This window comes from Chrysemys picta, unplaced genomic scaffold (assembly GCF_011386835.1).
Source record: "Chrysemys picta bellii isolate R12L10 unplaced genomic scaffold, ASM1138683v2 scaf126, whole genome shotgun sequence".
Lineage (NCBI taxonomy): Eukaryota > Metazoa > Chordata > Testudines > Emydidae > Chrysemys > Chrysemys picta.
The window spans coordinates 47,719-64,030 of record NW_027052833.1 but is presented as its reverse complement, the minus strand read 5'-3'; the positions used below and the strand labels follow the sequence as shown (position 1 = coordinate 64,030).

General features: G+C 50.5%; 1 long non-coding RNA gene across 1 annotated transcript; it reads right to left on the bottom strand.

Annotated features, from left to right (window-relative positions):
* Positions 1-246: 246 nt before the first annotated feature.
* Positions 247-13,175, bottom strand: LOC135978117 (uncharacterized). Its single transcript, XR_010595529.1, has 3 exons — positions 13,082-13,175; positions 11,499-11,617; positions 247-1,370 (listed from the first exon to the last, which is right to left on the bottom strand). It is a non-coding gene; the product is annotated as an uncharacterized LOC135978117 (long non-coding RNA).
* Positions 13,176-16,312: the final 3,137 nt, after the last annotated feature.

Genomic DNA, 16,312 nt, shown 5'->3' with positions numbered 1-16,312 from the left:
AGCCTTCAACCTCATCTGCACCAGCCCCGTGGCACCCCAGGACTCCATTGCCATCAGAAAAGGACAGACACCTCTCGGTACCACAAAAGCTCTCGGTACCTCAGGACGTCAGACTACAAAAGGAATTGGTGATGAGTGCTGAACCTCAGTCTCTGTTGGTAGCAGCCACAGAGCACCTTTCGGTATCGAGAATCCCCCATCTCCAGATCCCTTTGCCTCCCTGGTGCCATTGTCCTGCCAGTCCCATTCTCTGGGAGCTGCTCCAGATGACCTTCCCTCTACCTCCTCTCTTTTTGTGCAAGGTTCTCCAAAGCATCCTCACACACACACACCCCTTTCCCGAAGGGGCAGGGGAGATGTTTTGGGACCTCATCGATCCTGGTGGGAGCAGCTCCGGATGCTACCCCCTTCCCAGTAATGGCCTCAAGGGACATATTGGAATCCCTATACTGCCTATTGTCAGCAGTTCTCTAGGTCCCAGCCCCATCCCATTGGGATGACAGGGAGACCCAAACTTCCCCTCCCCAGCAGCAAGAGGAAACATTTCAGGAACAGCAGTCCAGGGCAGACAAAGAAGCCACATCTCAGACCTCCTTCCCAGATGAGGCCCTGATGCCTTTCTGCTAGTTCATGATTTTTGCCAGTTCCAGGACCACATTAAGCCAGTGCCAGAATCTGCAGATACCACTGGAAGAACTTGGAGAACTCCAACACAAGCTGCTGGATATTCTGCACTCTGTGACGCCATCAGGAGTCACCTTTCCCATTAATGAGGCTCTATGGGAACCCACTAGAACCATCTGGCAAATCCCAGCTACGGTGACACCCACTTGTAGGAGGGCTAACAAATAATACTATGTCCCCTCCAAGGACTCTGAATTGCTGTTTTCCAACCTCTCTTTGTTGATGTGGTGAACACCATTACAAATCCACCCCATATGACAGAGACCAAAAGCATCTGGACCCCACTAGGCTGGAAGGCCTATTCATCAGCTATGCTGCAATTCCTCTATGCAAATTACCCAGCATTTATGGCCAAATACTTTACCAACTATACATAATTTGAGTCATTTATTGAATGCCTTCACTCGGATCAAAGAGAACAATTCCAGGCAATTGTTGCTGAGGGTCAGTTGTTGGCAAGAATGTCTTTGCAGGCAGCTCTTGATGATACAGACACTGCATCTCTGTGGCGGCAGTTCTGTGCCGGGCTTCCTGGCTGATATTGTCTGGCTTCCCCAGGGAAATTCAGAATACAGTTGAGGCTCTTCAATTTGGCAGATGAAAGTTGTTTGCAGAGAACACTGACAAGTCATTAAATCCCCTTAAAGATTCCAGGACCATATTATGCACTTTGGGCATCTACACTCCTGCAAACAAACAGAGATTCAGTGGATCACCAATGGCTCAAAAATCCCTTTCATACTTATACCTCAGCTCACAGAGTCAGCGAGATTGGTGCATTCATGGCAGCCCCTCCCCACACCCCCTTTCAATGTTTCACAAGGAGAAGGTCTCCTTCCGACTGCATCCCAGCTTTCTCCCTAACGTGACTTCCAATTTTCACCTGAATCAGACCATATAGCTGCCAGTTTTCTTCCCAAAACCACATACTTCCCACCAGGAGACAGTTCTCCACACTCCAGATGTCAGGAGGGCAGAAGCCTTCTACCTCGACAGAACTAAACCAGTTCACAAATCCAATAGACTATTCATTTTGATTGCAGATAGATTTAAGGGATTTGTCATTTCCATCCAGAGACTTTTGAATCACAACTTGATACCAAGCTGTCGCCATTACACTCCCTATCAGTATTTTGGCACATTCAACCAGATCACAGTCTACATCTATAGATCTACTTTAAAATGTGCCCATTTCAGACAGCTGCAGGACCGATATGTGGTCTTCAGTAGATATTTTCGCTAGACACTATGCATTAGTCGATGTCTCCAGGTCTGATGCTGCAGTCAGCAACGCAATTTTCTCTTCTGTTCTGGACTCCATTCCAAAGCTTCTTCCTCCTACTGGGGATACTGCTCAGAAATCACCCTGAGCGGTAGTAGGGATAGGACTTGAAGAAGAAAAAGGGGTTACTCCCCCTGTGTAGTAACTGTAGTTCTTTGAGATGTGTCCCCCTCTGGATGCCCCACTACCCGTCCGCCTCCCCTCTGCTTCAGAGTTTCTGCTCAGACTTGGTGGTGCAGAAGGAACTCAGCGGACTGTTTGGCCATGCAGCCTGATATGGCCTAGACCAGGGGTTCTCAAACTGGGGTCAGGACCCCTCAGGGAGTCGCGAGGTTATTACATGGGAGGTCGTGAGCTGTCAACCTCCACCCCAAATCCCGGTTTGCCTCCAGCATTTATAATGGTTAATTTAAAAAAAAAAAATTTAATTTATAGGGGAGGGGGTCGCACTCAGAAGCTTGCTATGTGAAAGGGGTCACCAGTACAAAAGTTTGAGAGCCACTGGCCTAGATGCAGGGCACAAGGGGCACACGCAGGCCCAGTGTGGTGCACCCCTAGGGACACACCCTCTAGAAGAACTACAGTTACTGCACAGGAGAGTAACCCCTTCTTTTGGTTTCGTGGGTTTCCTTAAAGCTGATTTGACTTGTGATGTGCTGCCACTTTGCTTTAATCTGATTCACATGCAGCAGTTCACAGAGAAAATCAAGTTCACCCAGGGCTCCATGTCTAAACTCTAAGCACAAGATTATGATATTGTGCTGCCATTACAAAATGAGATTAGGCCCAGCTCCACAAAGGGACGTTGGCCCGACGGTCTGAATACACAACAGGAGTTAGGCACAGTGATGCTGAGCGTCACAACACTTCACTTCTAGGCACCTAGAAAAATCACTGGGATTCACAAAGCCTGAGTTAGGCGCCTGAGCTCCTGCACAACAAATGGGGGAGAGACTGACGCCTTAGACTGTGAGTCACAAAACCCTGCAGAAGGCAGGTGTGACATACCCAGGGGACAATCTAGACTAGTGCGTAGCTGGGTCACCCTTTCCCCCTAACCTGGGGTTCCCTTTTCACTGCTTTGCTGCTGTACGCACCAGTCAGGACTGCTCACAAACAGCCTCCAGCATGCAAGTCCCTCCCAGCTACGTCTGTGTGTGTGCAGCAGCCAGCCAGTAGGGTTGCCAGGCAGCCAGTTTTCCACCAGAACGCCTGGTCGAAAAGGGCCCCTGGTGGCTCTGGTGGACTGTTAAAAGTCCAGTCGGCGGTGCAGCAGGGGCTTGGGACTAAGGCAGGCTCCTTGCCTGCCCCAGCGCCACGTGGCTCCTAGAAGTGGCCACTAAGTCCCTGTGGCCCCTAAGTGCTCCAATGTGTAGAGGGTACAGTGACCAATGTGTAGAGCTGCAGGACCACCCATGTGCCCAGAGGCTGCAGGGTCTTGGCAGCTGCTTCCTCGCAGCTGCAGTAACTGCAGCTGGAACCCCGCACCCCTCATCCCTGGCCCCACCCCAGAGCCTGCACCCCCCAGGCCAGAGTCCTCGCCTCCCCCTCCAATCCTCTGCCCCAGCCCGGTGAAAGTGAATGAGGGTGAAGAAGAGTGAGCAACGATTGGAGAGGGGCATGAAGCAAGCAGAGGCGGGGCCTCGGAGAAGGAGCAGGGCATAGGCGGGGCCTCGAAGAAGAGAGAGGACAGGGCAGAGGTGTTCTGTTTTGTGTGATTAGAAATTTGGCAATCCTACCAGCCAGCCACACCTTGGTTATATTTCAGGGTGTTCCCCCAGCAATATCTGTCCTGTAATGCCAAGCCCTCTCTGCACAAGACAAATTCATAAAAAGTCCATATTTCTTTAAAAGAAATAATATGCACAATTTGTTACACCAAATTGAGTTTCCCAGACACTTCAATTTAATCACACTCGATTAGATATAACAATTAAACAAGTTTATTAACTACAAAGAGAGTGATTTTAAGTGAATACAAGTAAGGAGGCATAAACGTCCAAAATGGTTAGAAGAAAAATGACGATAAAACACAATTGGCGCCTAACTTAACAAATTGTGTTACATTCAAAGCAAAGCTCTCAACAGTCTTACTGGCCAAATTTCATCCAGGATCTAGTCTTCTGTTTAATGGCTGCTTCCTTTGTCCCTTCTCTTACCGTGCATAGAGTAGGGTTACCATACGTCTGGATTTTCCCGGACATGTCCGGCTTTTTGGGCTCCAAATCCCCGTCCGGGGGGAAATCCCCAAAAGCCGGACATGTCCGGGAAAATCGGGACATGCGGGCCGGCGGCCGGCGGTCAGCGGTGCCGGGCCGGGGGCTCGGGAGCCAGCGGTGCCGGGCCGGGGGCTCGGGGGCCGGCGGCTCGGGGGCTCGGGGGACAGAGGTCGGCCGGGCCGGGCCGGGGGCTTGGGGGACGGAGGTCGGCCGGGCCGGGCCGGGGACTTGGGGGCCGGCGGTCGGCGAGGCTGGGCCGGGGGTGCTCGGCCGGGGGCCGGCAGTGCTGGGCGGGCCGGAGGTGCTCGGCCGGGGGCCGGCAGTGCTGGGCGGGCCGGAGGTGCTCGGCTGGGGGCCGGGCCGGGGACTGGCAGTGCTGGGCGGGCCGACCCTAGGGTTACCATATTTTGAGCCTCCAAAAGGAGGACACTCCACGGGGCCCCGCCCATGCCCCCCCGCCCCAACTCTGCCCCTTCCCCAAAGTCCCCGCCCCAACTCCGCCCCCTCCCCTGCTTCCCACGAATATTTGATTCACGGGAAGCCTGAAGCAGGTAAGGAGGGTGTGGGGGGAGGAGGCGCGTCTCCAGCCTGGGTCGGCTAGGGTTACCATTCGTCCGGATTTACCCGGACATGTCCTCCTTTTTGTGCTAAAAATAGCGTCTGGGGGGAATTTGTAAATCACTCAAAATGTCCGGGATTTTCCCCCCCCCCTCCCCCCCCCGGCAGAGCAGAGCGAGCGGCTGGGAGGGCTGCAGGAAAGTCACGGGCTGGACTACGGAGCAGCTGTAGAGGAGCTCCTCCTCCTCCCTCCCTCCCTGCATTCTGAGCCGGCAGCTCCTCCCCGGCAGCCCCGCGCCCGGCTCCAGCAGCACTGTGCAGGGCCAGGGACCGTGTTGTGTGTTGTGCTGGGGAGCGCAGCCACATCTCCGGCTCGCGCAGAGCCCAACACCCTGTTCTGAGCAGCAGGGTAAGGGGGCCAGGGGGGCAGGAGAAGGGGCAGGGAGGTTCTGGAGGGGGCAGTCAAGAAACGGGGGGGGTCGGGAGTTCGGGGGGGGGGCTTTTTGGGGGGAGTGGAGAAAGTTTTGGGCAGTCAGGGTACAGGTAGGGGGTAGGGTCCTGGGGGGCAGTTGGGGGGGGTCTTAGGAAGGAGCAGTTAGGGGATAAGGAACAGGGAGGCTTAGGTAGGAGGTGGGGTTCTGGAGGGCAGTTAGGAGCAGGGGTCCCAGGAGGGGGCAGTCAGGGGACAAGGAGCGGGAGGGGTGGGGGGTTGGGAGTTCTGGGGGGGAGCTGTCAGGGAGCAGGAGTGGGGAGAGGGATCGGAGCAGTCAGGGGACAGGGAGCAGAGGGGTTTAGATGGGTTGGGAGTTCTGGGGGGGGGCTGTCAGGGGGTGGGGAGTGGTTGGATGGGGCGTGGGAGTCCCAGGGGTCTGTCTGGGGGTGGGGGTGTGGATAAGGGTTGGGGCAGTCAGGGGACAAGAGGCAGGGAGGCTTAGATAGGGGGTGGAGTCCTGGGGGGCAGTTAGGGGCAGGGGTCCCAGGAGGGGGCAGTCAGGGGACAAGGAACGGGGGGAGGGTTGAGGGTTCTGGGGGGTGGGAAGTGGGAGGGGCAGGGGCGGGGCTCCTCCCGTCCTCTGTTTTGCTTGCTGAAATATGGTAACCCTAGCTAAGCAGAACTCAAGTTTTACTATATAGTCTGCAGTCAATCAGGAAGTAAGGGGGGAATGGGAACAGAGACTGTGGGTGGGGGAATTGGGATCATGTTTTGCTAAGGGCAGGAATGGGAACAGGGAATGGGAACAGGAACAGGGACACAGGCAAGGCTCTGTGGTGTCAGAGCTGGGAAGGGGGACACTAGGGTACGTCTTCACTACGCGCCGTATCGGCGGGTAGCAATCGATTTATCTGGGATCGATATATCGATCCCCGAACGTGCACACCGTCGACTCCGGAACTCCACCAGAGTGAGCGGCGGTAGTGCAGTTGACGGGGGAGCCACGGCCACCGATCCCGCGCTGTCTGGACCCCAGGTAATTCGATCCAAGATACTTCGACTTCAGCTATGCTATTCACGTAGCTGAAGTTGCGTATCTTGGATTGAGAAGGAAACTGGAATCATGCTTCCTGGAAGTTCATCGAATTGTTTGCACCTTCGGACTTTGGGTATTGTTACTCTCTGTTCATGCGAGAAGGACCAGGGAAGTGAGAGGGTGAAGGAATAAGCCCCCTAACAATGTTCCCTCAGTTATTGCCAGGCATGAATGTACATTAGCCTACTCAGTTTTGAATTACACAGAGCATCAGCATCCCTCCCTCCCCCTTTTCCAGTACGATGTCCATCATTCACTTGGTGAGGAAAGCTTCCTTGTCCATCGTGATTACCCCGCATTGCCTCCCCGTAACTCACATTTCCAGGTGTGTGGGGAACCATGTTTGGCCTGCTGGGTGCACAGCTCGGCCCCAGTTACATTTGTCTGCCTATTGACTGATCTTCCTTCAGTGGCTCCCGAAGGCCTCTCGATGAAGTGTCAGACAAATGTCTGCTCTATTTCTATCAGTGTCATAGCTTTCAACAACACTGAATCCGATAAGATACAATGTCTTGGCAGATGGTATCCAAGCCATCAGAGTGTTCTTCTCCTTAAAGTATTGAGTCAGGGTAAATGGTGATTCTGAATTGCTTTATATGGCGTATTCTGTATTATTGATTCTATCTAAATAATCTTCATTCCTGGGGAGTGAAGATTCTTGGTAATCAGAATGCAGGTCAAGATAAAACCCATACAGTTTATCTGATTTTTATTTATCTTGCCTCTTGTTAGGTGTTGAGGTTGGGGGTTCTGTCGAAAGCAGCTGTGTGTGTTACATACTGTGAGAATGTTCTTGACTTGTAATATTTATAACATACCCATACGTGTTCATATTAGGGGTCAGGAATGTACCAGCTGGGGGAAGGATAGGATTGGAAATTTAGTTGAAATTTCAGATATTTAGTGGTTTGGTTTGGTTTAATATTTATATAACACATTCGTCTAGTGTGTGTTTTTTCTAATATTAAACCTGACACAAAGTTAACAAAGTTGTCAGTTTGAGATGCTTTGAAGGGAAGGATTTTCATGGGAACAAGGGACACTTCGGTACCCAACTCCCACTATTTAAATTTGAGAAGGCTCTGAATAGAGATTGACTGAAACATATTTTTAAGGACTTTATTTGAGTGTTAGAGTAGAAGCTCCCAGGTAATTTACTGTCTATTCATTTCTGCTTGTTTGTTTGTACCGCGATCCTGCCCAAATTTTGTAAATCTCATTAATTCCTAATATAGACTGAAAGTGCATACTATTCAGAGTGTCTATGTTCAGGGGAGTTCTCATCGCTCACTTTCTCCTTGTTTCAGGGAGGAGCAGAGCCACAAGACACCAAGGTAAGTTCAGGGCCGCCCAGAGGATTCAGGGGGCCTGGGGCAAAGCAATTTTGGGGGCCCCTTCCATAAAAAAAGTTGCAATACTATAGAATACTATATTCTCGTGGGGACCCCTGTGGCCATGGGGCAAATTGCCCCATTTGCCTCCCCCCACCCCCCGGGTGGCCCTGGGAAAAATAAACATTTAAAAACCTTCCACATCTCAGCACAAACTCAGTTTTGAGAAAACTTCTTTTCAAGTCACCTTTACAAGGTATCACTGGTTCTCAGCATCAGCTAGTGCTAAAAGGCACTAAAAGGGTTGGGAAAATATTTTCCGTCAAAACTTTTTTTGGATCGAAAACTTAGGGGTTTTTAAAAAGCAGAAAAAATCACGGACAATGTCTGCTTTCCTTCAAAATTTGTTGTGGTTTTTTTTTAATTGAAAAGCTGAAATTAGTCTGCCAAAACCTGAACATGGTTTGGGGTTTCAGAAATGTGTGGCCAAATATTTGCTGCTTGCTGTGTTTGATTGTTTAAAGAAACAATAAAAAATTCTGCTTAAAAAAAATCTAAAACTTTTGAACCACCTCAGCTTGTGACCAAACGCCTGAGCCCATCCAGTCAGAGATTCTTCCAGGTTTCTGATACTCTGCTGGCTTCCTTGACTCATATCTGTCTCCAGAACTTTGGGTTCATTTAGATTAGAACATAAGAAAGGCCGTACTGGGTCAGACCAAAGGTCCGTCCAGCCCAGTATCCTGTCTACCGACAGTGGCCAATGCCAAGTGCCCCAGAGGGAGTGAACCTAACACGTAATGATCAAGTGATCTCTCTCCTGCCATCCATCTCCACCCTCTGACAAACAGAGGCTAGGGACACCATTTGAGAAGTGAAAGGGATGGTAGCCCTAAGGGAAAAGATAACAGCTTGACTCATTGTGTTAAATAGCTGTCTGCAAGCCTCCAACTGCTGAATGAGCTTTAGGGTAGGGAAGGCTGTGCCTCCCCAAACAGCCTGGCCCTGCCCCCTATCTGACCCCCACCGACTTCCTGCCCCCCAACTGCCCCCTCAGAATCCCTGACCTATCCTTCTCCTTCTCCCCCCAACGCCCTCCCCAACCAGATGGATCAGACTGAGTAGGTTCCAAAACCTCTTGGAGGCTCTTACCTTGTAAACTGGGACGTCTGTTTTCTAGTAAAATCAGTAAAAGGAAAGGAGAAAACTCGAAAGAGGCTCCTGCTCGCACTCAAATACGTGAACCCTAATATTCTCTTAGGCCTCAAAGAGAGACCTCGAGAAGGAGACTTGCTGAAGCAAAGCCACAGGGGTCTCTGAGGTTTCCCTGGTCCTGCGCCCCTGTCCTGCCTGGCTGATGTCAGCATCTCTCTCTGAGGTCACCACCTCCCTAACACCTTTGACCAATAGGCTGAGGTCCTGCAAAAGGCCTTTGTGATGTCACTGCCACACCCACCCATCCCGTGAAGTGCTAATCACCTGCTGCTGAACAGACACTTTGAAGGTTTGAGCTACTCTCTACAGATCACCCCACTCAATGCGTCTTCATTCTAGGAAGCAAGCCGGCTAGACGGTAAAACATCAGAGGCTGCTCTCAATGCTACACTCAGTGTTTCCAAAATTAGTAGACTTTATGGCCAGAAGAGACCTTTAGAGCATCTTATCTAACCCCCTGCATATCATGGGCTTCCTGTATAGTACAATAGTTACTTTTTGGGCACACACATTCCAGAAAGGCATCTAGTCTTCAATCAATGACATCAAGAGATGGAGAATCCACCACTTTCCCATTTAGTGAGTGCCAGGGGGCTCCATTTCCACTTCCACTAGCTCCCCATTTACAGTGAGCCAGAGCAGTACCTGCAGCAGGGAGCGGGAGTTGCTGATGGCCCCGCAACCCAGTGAAGTGGGTTGCGGGGAAGTTGAGATCTTGCCCCAAGTCATCCCAGACACTAATGCCAAGCCACAGGATGGCAGCATCTAGTGTCAGTGGAGTCCGAACACTATTTCAACCCCACAGTTTTCGATGAACTTCCCACAAGGGGAGGTGATGAGCACCCCCAGCAACACACACACACACACCACTCCTGGTGGTGGGAAGGGAACAGGAGAAAGGACAAAAGAAGTAAGAGATGAAGAGAAAGGAAGGAGGGATGGAGGAAAAGGTAAAACAAAAAGGACAAACCCTAATGTCCCCAGTGATTCTACGGCACAAAATCCAAGGGATGGAATAAAATTCTGCCATCTTAAACTACTGTTTTCCATGCCTAGAATTCAGCTGGCACCACGTGGATCAGACTGAGCAGCTGCCAAAACCTCTTGGAGGCTCTTACCTTCTAAACAGGGACGTCTGTTTTCTAGTAAAATCAGTAAAAGGAAAGGAGAAAACTCGAAAGAGGCTCCTGCACGCACTCACGTACGTGAACCCTAATACTCTCTCAGTCCTCAAAGAAAGACCTCGAGAAGGAGACTTGCTGAAGCAAAGCCACAGGGTCTCTGAGGTTTCCCTGGCCCTGTGCTCCTGTCCTGCCAGGCTGATGTCAGCATCTCTCTCTGAGGTCACCACCTCCCTAACACATTTGACCAATAAGCTGACATCCTGCAAAAGGCCTTTGTGATGTCACTGCCACACCCAACCAAACCCTGAAGTGCTAATGTCCTGCTGTTGGCCTGACACTTTGAAGGTTTGAGGTTGTCATAACTATAAAGGGAAGGGTAACAGCTGTCCTGTGTACAGTACTATAAAATCCTCCTGGCCAGAGACTCCAAAATCCTTTTCCCTGTAAAGGGTTAAGAAGCTCAGGTAACCTGGCTGGCATCTGACCTAAAGGACCAATAAGGGGACAAGATACTTTCAAATCTTGGGGAGGGGAAGGCTTTTGTTTGTGTTCTTTGTTTGTGTGGGTGTTCGCCCTCGGGACTGAGAGGGACCAGACATCAATCCAGGTTCTCCACATCTTTCTAAACAAGTCTCTCCTATTTCAAACAAGGCGTGTTAGTTTTCCTTTGTTTTCTCAACTTGTAAATGTACCTTTTCCTAGAGTGTTTATCTTTGTTTGCTGTACTTTGAACCTAAGACTAGAGGGGAGTCCTCTGAGCTCTTTAAGTTTGATTACCCTGTAAGGTTAATTTCCATACTGATTTTACAGAGATGATTTTTACCTTTTTCTTTAATTAAAAGCCTTATTTTTAAGAACCTGATTGATTTTTCCTTGTTTTAAGATCCAAGGAGTTTGGATCTTGATTCACCAGGAGTTGGTGGGAGGAAGGAGGGGAATGGTTAATTTCTCCTTCTTTTAGATCCAAGGGGGTTGGATCTGTATTCACCAGAAGTTGGTGGGAGGAAGGAGGGGGGATGGTTAATTTCTCCTTGTTTTAAGATCCAAGGGGTTTGGATCTGTATTCACCAGGGAATTGGTGAAAGGTTTCTCAAGGCTACTCAGGGGAGGAAATTAGCCTTGGGATGGTGGTTAAGCTTAGAGGTTTTCATGCAGGCCCCTACATTTGTACCCTAAACTTCAAAGTGGGGATACAGCCTTGACACAGGTACTCTCTGTGGATCACCCCACTCAATGCGTCTTCATTCTAGGAAGCAAGCCGGCTAGACAGTAAAACATCAGACGCTGCTCCCAATACTACACTCAGTGTTTCCAAAATTAGTAGACTTTATGGCCACAAGAGACCTTTACAGCATCTCATCTAAGCCCCTGCATATCATAGGCCTCCTGTATAGTACAATAGTTACTTTTTGGGCACACACATTCCAGAAAGGCATCTAGTCTTCATTCAATGACATCAAGAGATGGAGAATCCACCACTTTCTCTTTTAGTGAGTGCCAGGGGGCTCCATTTCCCCTTCCACTAGCTCGCCATTTACAGGGAGACAGAGCAGTACCTGCAGCAGGGAGCGGGAGTTGCTGAAGGCCTCAGAGGCGCAGCCCCTGCAGTGTCTCAGGCACCTGGCGCAAGTGGCGGATGATGCGGGTGCATCACTTTGGCCGTGACGTCCTCCTCCTGCAAAGGAACGAGAACCTGTCAGAGACTCAAACGCCCCGAGGAATCAGGGGGAATTAAGGGCACCTGGAACCAGCAGTATTTAAACTGACTACCTGCCCACCACTGAGGGATGAATTCACCTCCTGAACCCCAGAATGGAGTCTTCTTGTCCTTTCTAGTAACCTCCAGTGCCAACCCACCACCTTGTAGGGTGAGCTCCTGCTACCTCCCCCTCAGTACCCTTGACTGCTGTTCTACCTCCAAACCACAGCTCAACTTATCAGAACCCTCTTCTCCACCCCAACCCAGGTTGCGCAGGGAGGCAGCCCTAGCAGGGGGGGCAGGAGGGATTCTGCCAGCAGTGAAGTGGGTTGCGGGGAAGTTGAGATCTTGCCCCAAGTTATCCCAGACACTAATGCTAAGCCACAGGATGGCAGCATCTAGTGTCAGTGGAGTCCAAGCACTATTTGAACCCGACAGTTTTGGATCAATTTCCCACAAGGGGAGGTGAAGAGCACCCCCAGCAACACACACACCACTCCTGGAGGTGGGAGGGGAACAAGAGAAAGGACAAAAGAAGTAAGAGATGAAGAGAAAGGAAGGAGGGATGGAGGAAAAGGTAAAATGAAAAGGACAAACCCTAGTGTCCCCAGTGATTCTACGGGACAAAATTCCAGGGAGGGAATAAAATTCTGCCACCTTAAACTACTGTTTTCCATGCCGAGAATTCAGCTGGCACCAGATGGATCAGACTGAGCAGGTTCCAAAACCTCTTGGAGGCTCTTACCTTCTAATTTTCAAGTAAAATCAGTAAAAGGAAAGGAGAAAACTCGAAAGAGGCTCCTGCTCGCACTCACATACGTCAACCCTAACACTCTCTCAGTCCTCAAAAAGAAACTTTGAGAAGGAGACTTGCTGAAGCAAAGCCACAGGGGTCTCTGAGGTTTCCCTGGTCGTAAGCCCCTGTCCTCCCTGGCTGAAGACAGCATCTCTCTCTGAGGTCACCACCTCCCTAACACCTTTGACCAGTACGCTGAGGACCTTGAAAAAGCCTTTGTGATATCACTGCCACACCCAACCAAACCCTAAAGTGCTCATGTCCTGCTGCTGGCCTGACACTTTGAAGGTTTGAGCTACGCTCTGTGGATCACACCACAAAATTCGTCTTCATTCTAGGAAGCAAGCTAGCTAGACAGTAAAACATCAGAGGCTGCTCCCAATACTACACTCAGTGTTTCCAAAAGTAGCAGACTTTCTGGCCAGAAGAGACCTTTACAGCATCTCATCTAACCCCCTCCATATCTTAGGCTTCCAGTATAGTACAATAGCTACTTTTTGGGCACACACGTTCCAGAAAGGCATCTAGTCTTCAATCAATGACATCAAGAGTTGGAGAATCCACCACTTTCCCTTTTAGTGAGTGCCAGGGGGCTCCATTTCCCCTTCCACTACCTCCCCATTTACAGTGAGCCAGAGCAGTACCTGCAGCAGGGAGAGGGAGTTGCTAAGGCCTCAGAGGAACAGCCCCTGAAGTGTCTCAGGCACATGGCGTAAGTGCCGGATGATGCGGAGCTGGTGCATCCCTTTGGCCGAGACGTCCTCCTCCTGCAAGGGAACGAGAACCTGTCAGAGACTCAAATGCCCCGAGGAATCTGGGGCAATTAAGGATACCTGGAACCAGCAGTATTTACACCCAGCACCTGCCCACCACTGAGGGATGAATTCACCTCCTGAACCCCAGAATGGAGTCGTCTTCTCCTTTCTAGTAATTTCCAGTGCCAACCCCCGTCCTTGTAGGGTGAGCTCCTGCTACCTCCCCCTCAGTGCCCTTGACAGCTGTTCCACCTCCAAACCACAGCTCAAGTTATCAGAACCCTCTTCTCCACCCCCACCCAGGTTGGGCAGGGAGGCGGCTCTAGCAGGGGGGGCAGGTGGGATTCTGGCAGCAGTGAAGTGGGTTGCGGGGAGGTTGAGATCTTGCCCCAAGTCATCCCAGACACTAATGCTAAACCACACGATGGCAGCATCTAGTGTCAGTGGAGTCCAAGCACTATTTCAACCATACAGTTTTGGATCAACTCCCAACAAGGGGAGGTGAAGAGCACCCCCAGCAACACACACACACACACACACACACATATACCACTCCTGGTGGTGGGAGGGGAACAAGAGAAAGGACAAAAGAAGTAAGAGATAAAGAGAAAGGAAGGAGGGATGGAGGAAAAGGTAAAACGAAAAGGACAAACCCTAATGTCCCCAGTGATTCTACCAGACAAAATCACAGGGAGGGATTAAAATTCTGCCACCTTGAACTAGTGTTTTCCATGCCTAGAATTCAGCTGACACCAGATGGATCAGACTGAGCAGGTTCCAAAACCTCTAGGAGGCTCTTACTTTCTAAACAGGGATGTCTGTTTTCTAGTAAAATCAGTAAAAGGAAAGGAGACAACTCGAAAGAGGCTCCTGCTCTCACTCAAATACGTGAATCCTAACACTCTCTCAGTCCTCAAGAGAAACCTCGAGAAGGAGACTTGCTGAAGCAAAGCCACAGGGGTCTCTGAGGTTTCCCTGGCCATGCGCCCCTGTCCTGCCTCGCTGATGGCAGCATCTCTCTCTGAGGTTACCACCTCCCTAACACCTTTGACCAATATGCTGAGGTCCTGCAAAAGACCTTTGTGATATCACTGCCACCAATCAAACCCTTAAGTGCTAATGTCCTGCTGCTGGCCTGACACTATGAAGGTTTGGGCTACTCTCTGTGGATCACCCCACTCAATGCGTCTTCATTCTAGGAAGCAAGTGGGCTAGACAGTAAAACATCAGAGGCTGCTCCCAATGCTACACTCAGTGTTTCCAAAATTAGTAGACTTTATGGCCACAAGAGACCTTTAGAGCATCTAATCTAAGCCCCTGCATATCATAGGCTTCCTGTATAGTACAATAGTTACTCTTTGGGCACACACATTCCAGAAAGGCATCTAGTCTTCATTCAATGACATCAAGAGATGGAGAATCCACCACTTTCCCTTTTAGTGAGTGCCAGGGGGTTCCATTTCCCCTTCCACTAGCTCCCCATTTACAGTGAGCCAGAGCAGTACCTGCAGCAGGGAGCGGGAGTTGCTGATGGCCTCAGAGGCACAGCCCCTGCAGTGTCTCAGGCACCTGGCACAAATGCCGGATGATGCGGAGCTGGTGCATCACTTTGGCCGTGACGTCCTCCTGCTGCAAGGGAACGAGAACCTGTCAGAGACTCAAACGCCCCGAGGAATCAGCGTGAATTAAGGGCACCTGGAACCAGCACTACTTCCACCCATCACCTGCCCACCACTGAGGGATAAATTCACCTCCTGAACCCCAGAATGGAGTCTTCTTGTCCTTTCTAGTAACCTCCAGTGCCAACCCCCCTCGTTCTAGGGTGAGCTCCTGCTTCCTCCCACTCAGTGTTCTTGACAGCTGTTCCACCTCCAAACCAAACCTCAAGTTATCAGAACCCTCTTCTGCACCCCCAACCAGGTTGGGCATGGAGGCGGCTCTAGCGGGGGGGCAAGAGGGATTCTGCCAGAAGTGAAGTGGGTTGAGGGGAGGTTGAGATCTTGCCCCAAGTCATCCCAGACACTAATGCTAAGCCACAGGATGGCAGCATCTTGTGTCAGTGGAGTCCAAGCACTATTTCAACCCCACAGTTTTAGAGGAACTTCCCACAGGGAGAGGTGAAGAGAACCCCCAGCAATACACACACAGACACACACACACACACCACTCCTGGTGGTGGGAGGGGAACAAGAGAAAGGACAAAAGAAGTAAGAGATGAAGAGAAAGGAAGGAGGGATGGAGGAAAAGGTAAAATGAAAAGGACAAACGCTAATATCCCTAGTGATTCTACGGGATAAAATCCCAGGGACGGAATAAAATTCTGCCACCTTGAACTAGTGTTTTCCATGCCTAGAATTCAGCTGGCACCAGATGGATCAGACTGTGGAGGTTGCAAAACCTATTGGAGGCTCTTACCTTCTCAACAGGGAAGTCTGTTTTCATAGAATCACAAAATCATACAATATCAGAGTTGGAAGGGACCTCAAGAGGTCATCTAGTCCAACCCCCTGCTCAGAGCAGGACCAATTCCCAGCTAAATCATCCCAGCCAGGGCTTTGTCAAGCCGGGCCTTAAAAACCTCCAAGGAAGGAGACTCCATTTTTTTCCTCCATCTTATATGCAACCAATCACCAGAGACCCCAACCATCAAAAAATCACCAAATGTGCTTTGTTGCTTCTAACTGATTTCTAGTAAAATCAGTAAAAGGAAAGGAGAAAACTCGAAAGAGGCTCCTGCTCCCACTCACATACGTGAACCCTAATACTTTGTCAGTCCTCAAAGAGAGACCTCGAGAAGGAGACTTGCTGAAGCAAAATCACAGGGGTCTCTGAGGTTTCCCTGGCTCTGCCCCCCTGTCCTGCTTGGCTCATGTCAGCATCTCTCTCTGAGGTCACCACCTCCCTAACACCTTTGAGCAATTCACCTCCTCAACCCCAGAATGGAATCTTCTTGACCTTTCTAGTAACCTCCAGTGCCAACCCCACTCCTTGTAGGATGAGCTCCTGCTACCTCCCGCTCAGTGCCCTTGACAGCTGTTCCACCTCCAAACCACAGGTCAAGTTATCAGAACCCTCTTCTCCACCCCCACCCAGGTTGGGCAGGGAGGCGGATCTAGGAGG